We start from the raw sequence: 8,416 nt of genomic DNA on the forward strand, positions 1-8,416 counted from the left end.
GAAAAACTCTTGCTATACCAAAAATACAGTACTCTCTTATTCGCGGTGGTTAGGGACCGCAAAAATGCCAAATCCGCGAAAACGGACTACCTCCTCCCACACACCCGCCAAAGAATGTGTGTGACCGGTCCATACTTATCAAAAGCAATTCTGAACATCCTTTGTAAAACATTTATTAAAGAGCATTGCTTAAAATTATGCGTTTTTTGTTCTTTTTTTTAAAATTCTGAACTACAAACCTGTGTACAGCAGCGTATGGCGCACATGACGAGTGTCGCTCTCTGTGCCTTAAAAATCAGGAGCGTGGCCTTCCTCGTTCTTCAAATATTAAACACCTGCTGATAATTAAAACACCTGATGATAATTATCCTTCGCAATTATCTTCTTCAGCATATCAGGATTTTTTTCGGCCGCTTCTGAGTCAGCTGATGCCAGAGAAGGGGGTCCGCTGCATTCCGCTATGCGTAGATACACCCATTGACGTGGACAAAACAAGGCTCTGATGTGACCAAAATTAAAATGCCTTACCTCGGGTTCCAACAAAATCAAGTCAATTCAGTCGCCATTATTTCTGCAGTTGCCATGTCAAGTCAAGACAATGTTAGTCAGCAGTGCAATATTGGCCCGAGAACCTTTCAACGTTTGAGGTGGGGTCAGCGGCCACCACATGCTTTTATTCAAGCATCTGATTGGCCAGTTTATAACTTGAATAACTTGTGGTGAATAAAATATATCAAAAGAAAAAAATAGGGTTAGCAAGAAGATGTTAAAAAGAAACACCAGACCAAGAACGGTTATTCTGACAAACTGAATGACTGAGTCAATCTTTTTCAATAGAAGTCTACGGCTTTCTGGGACCAACAGATACTTTATAGTTGGAACATGAAAGAGGGGGAGATAATTTGTCTAGTTCTAATTATGTACTGTCCATGGATACCTTCAGCACCACAGCACCTTTAATAAGTCACGTGACTGAGAACAAAAAAACTGCAAATATGGGAAACCGCGGAGAAAAACGCGAATACGTGGTGGAATACTGTAACTTGTTTTGGCAATGTTCTCAATAAGAATTATTGACTGCAATAGATGCAGCAGAGAAATGGCAGACCTGAATGACTGTTTGCAATTATATATATATATATATATATAAAATATACACACATACATATAAATAAATACTTTGCAGCTCCCTCAAGCTGGGAGAGGACCCGAGTTTGGGTGAGAGAGGCGATATAGTGTGTGTGTGTGTGTGTGTGTGTATATATATATATAAGGCTAAGGTGTAACTTGCTCACTCACAAGTGCAGCTAAATTAAAATTACGCTTTATTGTTGCCTACAGTCAGCATATTGACCCCATCTTTTACACTTCTTTCTCCAGATCAATCAGTTTGATGTACTGTCTGTTGGCTTGTGGCGCCGGACTGAGACCAAAAGTATTAAGCTAATAAAAAATATGGCGTTTTAATAATTATTAAGATCCCGCTGCCTTGCGAGTCCTTTCACTGCTCCAAGCGGGGGTCATGAAGACACGATGTTGAATCTAAAGGAAGCATCAGCTGAAATTACTCACAAAAGAAACACATAAAAAAGAAACAAATGACAGCAGAGACTAAAACTGCTTTAATCGTCTTTTATATCTGGCTCCCTGACTTTTATCGAGACAAGATTTTATAAAGTGTGATGGGAAATCCTTTGAGCCAATCCAGACGAACCTCAGGTATAAAGTGTTGATCCTCACGTGTGATTTCTTTTAAAATAGATTTAAAAATGGATTGAGAGTAGAGTGATGAGGACCGCAAGGCGCAAAAGGTGTTTAATGAAAGTCTCAATGGTGTTTTAAGATATAACTGTCAGTGAAAGTGCAGAAGAACTGTCACACGTAGACAATACAAAAACTCTTTGGTCTGTGTTGCTCTTTTGTTATTCCAACAAATTAAAAATCAATACAATCTAGTGTTGTAGCTGGAAATTTACTGTGTAACTCTTATTGAGGAGATTGTTTCAGAATTTTAAAGATTTAACAAACATTAAAAAAATAAAAGGTTAGATAATGCAAACGCAAATACATTTCTTTGCAGTATTCGGATCCTAATCTGAGCATGCTCAGCCCATTTCTCAATAAAATGTTTTGAATATGCTTATCAAATCATTTTAGTCAAAACAATGTCTTGTTTTGCAGATATTATTGAAAGTAGCACATTTGGGTGAAACGGTCCACCTAAATTCCACATAAATTCTAGTTGAGTTCAATGACCTGGAATCAGTTTTCGGCGGTACAAGGTGCTCAAAGTTTGTCCAAATTTAGTAAACTACAAAGCAGCTTTGTAAAAAATAATAATAATACATTTTCTTGATTTGTTTTCACACCATTATATACTCAAGGAAAATATTTAACAAAGAAATTAAACTGAGCTTCACTGCCACTTAAATACAACAGAAACTGAGGGTAAAAGGCAAAATCAGACGACCACTACCACGAAGGATACAATTAGATTTCTCTGCTAGGTGACCCCTTGGGATGTGCTCCTAATTGACAATATTAGTATGAGAAAATAAAACAGGTAATGGCACAGATTGCTTTTTTAGTGAATAATTATATAAGCGTATACACAGCTGCTCTCAATGATGAGATGGGACCAGAAGGGTATTTTTTTTTAATTTCCTTTAGGTACATTTATATTCTTTTGAGGTGAGAGTTACCCATTACTTACAGTACATAAGGGGTTTGATAAACCTGTAGATGAAATCCTGAACTTGTTTTGAGTTTTTTTACATCATACACTCTAAAATTGGTCGATACATTCCACCAGCCCTTCTTAAAACCTATGTGTCATAAACAACAAAAGTACAACTGCAGCTGTATTTTCCCTGGTGGTACTTTTATATCTTGGAAAACCGCCCATACTGCAAGAAAATATATATATTTTTAAAGCAGTGGGTCATCTGTTGCCGTAAATTGTCCCCTAAGACAAGGCTATTTGGTTTAGTCATGTATGATCTAGTAGAAATGGTGTGTTGCCAAAGGCCTGGATACTTGTCATGGTTAGACTCTCCGCCAGAAAGAGAATATCACTACTGTCCACCATAACACAGGTGATGTCCCGGTTTTGAACGATGTATCTTAGTGTTTTTGGGATCATTATTATACGTTAGGTGGTAGAAGGGTTTTGACTGCAGGTTATACCTCAGAAGAAAATAGAAGGTCATAGCAGTCACTGCAGGAACGCTAGAAAAAGCCTTAAAAGGGTCATCAAGGTGTCTGGCAGAGTGATCTAGCTACGCATGGAAAACAAGAAAGCGATTGTCAAATTTCAGAGACATTTCTGTTTGTTTACTAAGGGAAGAAAAAAGGTGTAGGCATTTCAATAGTATTTGGGGTATTGAAAGAGATATAATGTAAACTGTGTGGGGAGCATAAACTGCAATCAAGCCACCAATCAAATCATCCAAGGAAATTTTGATGTCAGAAAAAACACTTGAGATGTGCTACTGCCAGACCACTATTTCATGCTCAAGATATGCCACAGGTCCTCCGATTGTGTCTGTATATTGACTTAACATATACGCTCATTCGGTGTTAATATAGCTTAACGAGAATTGTTACAAAATAACAAATAATCAACCTTCTCCTTTATTTTTTTCCATTGTCAATATTTAAAAGTTGCAATTTTATCTTGTTATCCATTAATTGTGTCAGATCCAACTTGTTATTTTGTAATGCTGTGATATAAATATGAACAGTGCACTTTATGTGGAAGGATGTACAGATAAGAAGATTCAGTATTTGAAGCAAAAAAAACAAAATCTTACTGGGAAAGTTTAAACAGCAAAAAGAGTATTTTAGCAGCTTTTCTCCGGACTACATGTTAGCTTAGTTCTTCTGTTCTGCAGGTCAGACACTCAAAAGCGCCGTTTTAAAAGCTGCAGCCATTAAAACTGAAGTAGTCCCCGTCTGTCATGCTCCTGCTGACTCACAGCTAGCATGACAAAGCACATGTTTTGCTAGCAATTCTCCTGAATGTTCCTGTATTTGAGAGATTTAACATCACTGACTTTAGAAACAAAAAGAGAAAAAAAGGTCAACACAATGATGACTATTCCCAGTTGTGAGGATTGGAGACGTTTAGTGACTTTTTTCTATTTTCATGTGTAGATGAAGTGAAATGTCAGATTTGTGAAGGCATAAGTAGCTTAATATTTGTACAAAACTGTTTACAAATGGTGGTTGAGTAAGGGGTTAGCTTCCGAAATGAAAAAAACTAAATATATGCTGATTATTATTCATTGTATTTGATATCTCAAATGAATTGTGATTATTTTGTCTGGCTCTAGAGCTGTGGATCCTTAATTCTGATTCAATTCATGAATCAAGATAAAAAAAATCACTGATCAAATGTAGCAAGCTGAACCCATTCTGTGCAAGAGACACTGCATGAAGGAAATTGATTGACAATGTCAATGGCCAATCAGGACACAGAACACAGTAAAATAAAAAGTGAAGGATGTAAAATTGGAAGGTGAACCGTAAATTGATTTTTCAGAACTGAATTTATGTATGTAAAACACTTGATAGCTATTGTGACAATGAAAATTTTCACTTTCACTTAACTTTTAGCATTTATTTACTTCCTATTAGCGCATTCACTTTGCTCAATTTAGGCATAAATTTCAACATTATTAAACATTTAAGAGCAAAAATTACAATTTCCCAAGGGCATTTTTACTAAATATTTATACATATCGTAATTTAGCAATCTCGGACATCAGAAATAATTGAAGTAATTGTTTTGTGGAACAAATGGTTGAGTATTTGAATTCTTGTTGCACTCCAAGTTACAAGGTGGCTGTAAGAAAAAAGAAAGAATTTACTGTTTTTTTGTTTTCAAGTTAAGCTATGCAATATTTTGAGAAGAACCCAAGTTCTGTTTGTCATTTTGATAAAAACTATTCTTAGTTATATGACTCCTTTTACACTTTATTACTAAATACCCAAAATGCATTGCAATCTAGCTCAGTTTCACATTTTGTTCCTCTACGTTGTCTGTTCTCCCAGCCTTTCTTTGGACTGGAACTGAAACAAGCCCACACACAAAAAAATAGAAAACCCACCAGAAGTAGCATTTTATTGATTGAGGAGTGCCCTTAAAGTAATTGCTTAAAGTCAATCTATCCAGATAAACTGTTTTCTTGCTCCATTAAAGGCAACCGCAACTTCTCCCTCAGTCAACTCAGCGTGAGCTATTGACTCCAAGTCCAATGACATTTTGATAAAGTCTAATAGATTTTGTATAAAATGATTGGGCTTGCTGCCCCTTTGTGTTGGAAGAAATATCTTCGCTTGATTCACTTTTGCTTGCTTAAATGGTTGGTTAGGGAACAGTGAAGCAGAGGGGGAACACCAGGATACTAACAAGTCTTAAAGCATTTTTTCTCAAAATTAAGTATCTTTTTAAAATGTTTGTGTGATAGATGACACAAAAATAAGTGTATAACGTAAAGAAAAAGAAATGTGGTATTAAGTAGTTCTGTCACCACAGTAGGATACATTCTTCAGTCATGGTACATTCTTGACTCACATTTAGTAAATGATGTTCACACTGGACAAGCAAGGAGGGATCTACCTTCTTATTTACATTAAATCAGGGTTCTCAAACTCAGTTTAACTTGGGGCCCTGAAGGCAGAGTCTGGCTGAGGCTGGGCTGTATAGGGATCTATTTGTGCCAAAAATAAAAGAAAGTATCGATAACAAAGGTGAAGTATCGATACATCATAACGAGATTGATACTTTTGCTGCAGTTATTCTTAAATAAATATGCATTATTTTCATTTGTATTCAATAAAAAGAAAACAACAAATCAATGAATCAATCAGTAAGAAATATTAAGCCAGACAAAAGAGTAAGAGGTATAAGTCTGTCATTAGACTTTATTAACTACATTTACGGTAATTCTAGAACTTGTTTTGTAACACGCTACACGTTAGCATATTCATAATACGTGTAACTTTCAACCTTAAAAAAAAACACACAGACAGATACCTCTATAAAAACGTTATGTGACTATTCCAACTCCCAACATTGTTAGTAACATGTAAATCAATCAGTAAGAAAGAAAAACACAAAAGGTTCAGTCGATTTAGGATATAATAAGATATGTATAGAAAAGAGCTTGTGTTTTCTTGCAGAGTTCATGCAAGTGCAGCATCTATCTGTCTGCCGTGTTGCCAGATTGGGCTAAAAAACACCCCAACTTGAGTAAAAACTTGCCCAATCTGGCAACATCGAGCCACCTACTCACATCTTGCTCACATATACAGTATGTTTGTGGTGGTGTTACTCACATTTTTTGTAATATTTTTGCTTTTTAAAAAAAATTTCGACTTACAATATTCTTCTTATTATATTTATATTATGTCATTATTAATATACATATTCTATATTTGGTGCATGTTCAGTACATATTGCTGTATTTAGCTAATATGCATTTGTATTTGTCAAAAGTATCAATCCTGTGTTTTATTACATTTTTAATTGAAAAAAATATTTTATTTCTGAAATATTGCCATTGATGTTCATATCGATATTGGAGATACTAGCCCTATAATTATTTGGTATTGGATCGATACCCAAATTCTCTGTATCACCCGCCTCTAGTAGATGTATTTATTAAAGCCGATGGAATTAGCACATAAAGTCTTGATTAATACCATCAAGAGTGTATCTAAACATACAGGTTTAGCCTCAGCTTCCAGAAGGCATCTCACCCTAGATATTCAGCTTCCAGCAGGCCGCTTAGCAACCCAATTAGAGAACATGACATTTTTACAAGTTCATCATGTACATCTTAACTGTGTGTTGCTGCGAGCCTGCATCCATAAGCGAAGCCAGTGTTGGTATTAGTACCCAGCCATATCCAGCTCCTGTGATGAAAGCAGATGTGTACACATTAGCGAGAACGTCCCTTTAGGAGATCTCATTAAATAGTTGGATCGCAGTGGTGTTCCAATCAACAGCATCAACAGAGAATCCCGAGAAAATCTTGTGCAGATGCAGAAAGAGCTTCATATTTAACATTTTCGCTCTCCGGGCCACGAGATTTCGCCTTTGATGACAAAGATGTTGCAGAAAACAGCCTTATCTCATCCGTCTGAGCGTTTTGAGGGAACGCCGATCAGATGGAAGCAAGGTCGTGGGATTAGCGGATCAGCGCGAATACACGGAGCTCAAACGTTGGGGAAAGTCTTTCTATTAAAACAGTCATCAAAGAGCAAATTATCTGTGGTTTGAACATGCAGGGAGACGGAGACAAAGCCTGTAAACTGAAGGGTTGTAGATGCGGCGCCAGTGTGTGGGAGCCGGCAATGACACAATCACCGCGTTAGATCTACAATATGCTGATTCTATCATACCGAAATTGGCCTAATCCCTAAGGAAAAGGTCTCAAATAGAAAATGATTCTGCCCTTGAAGCATTCTGGGTTTGGCTTTGATTAGATGATGCTATCTTTGTTTAGAGTTGAGCACCCCAAGGCAAGACTGTGCGTTCATATATTCAATTAAAATACCTCTGCCAGCGCTGACATAGGGTACTTATCTCATCAAAGTGTCCACCCTGGGTTTTTTTCTTCACCTAATTCAAAAGATTATCTTGGCAGATTGGCCATAGAGGTGGGATGAAAGAGGGCGATGGCGAACATGGAATCTATTGACTTGTCGGAGTAGACGCTCGTCGGCTCCTCACCTTGAAGGTGAGCCAAACATCATCACATCCTGCCATCTGGCTCGGAAGGAAAACTAGTTTAGCACTAAAGATGCGCCATTATTGATGTAGGAGGGCATGACAGGAGCACCAAACTACCGGCATGTTGGTTCAACCTTGAAAATATGTACCGTATGTTTTGCACTATAGACTGAACCAGATTTTTTTTTACTTATGTCTTATGTAAAGACTTGGTCACAACTGCCCTTATGGGTGGATGGAAGCCGTCTGTTGACGGGCAAATCTGTATGGGGCATGCATGTCAAAAAGTCAAAGACCACTCGATGAGCCCGTAGGTCGTAAATGTTTGTCAACGGGTATGCTGCGGGTGACAGGTCATAGTGAACACTTATACAGCACAAGGTAAGTAAGGGTGAAGTAGAGCCAAATGTAAGACTACATTTGGTCAAAGCTCATTCCCAGTAGAAGGCCAACCGATCTGGAACACCATACATGCCAAATTAAAAGGGCTCCCAGATTTAAACCAATTTACATGTATAGTAAAATAATAGCATCAAGCCTGTGAATATTGGTCACATTCTACCATCGTTTTGCTGTAAATATTCTGTTTAATATGTATTTTATGAGTTAATATCCATATATTAGTCTAATTGATTGTTACTGTTCGTTTTGTCTCGGGACATGGAATCAATTGCA

The sequence above is a fragment of the Oryzias melastigma genome, linkage group LG18 (genome assembly GCF_002922805.2).
Source record: "Oryzias melastigma strain HK-1 linkage group LG18, ASM292280v2, whole genome shotgun sequence".
Taxonomy (NCBI): domain Eukaryota; kingdom Metazoa; phylum Chordata; class Actinopteri; order Beloniformes; family Adrianichthyidae; genus Oryzias; species Oryzias melastigma.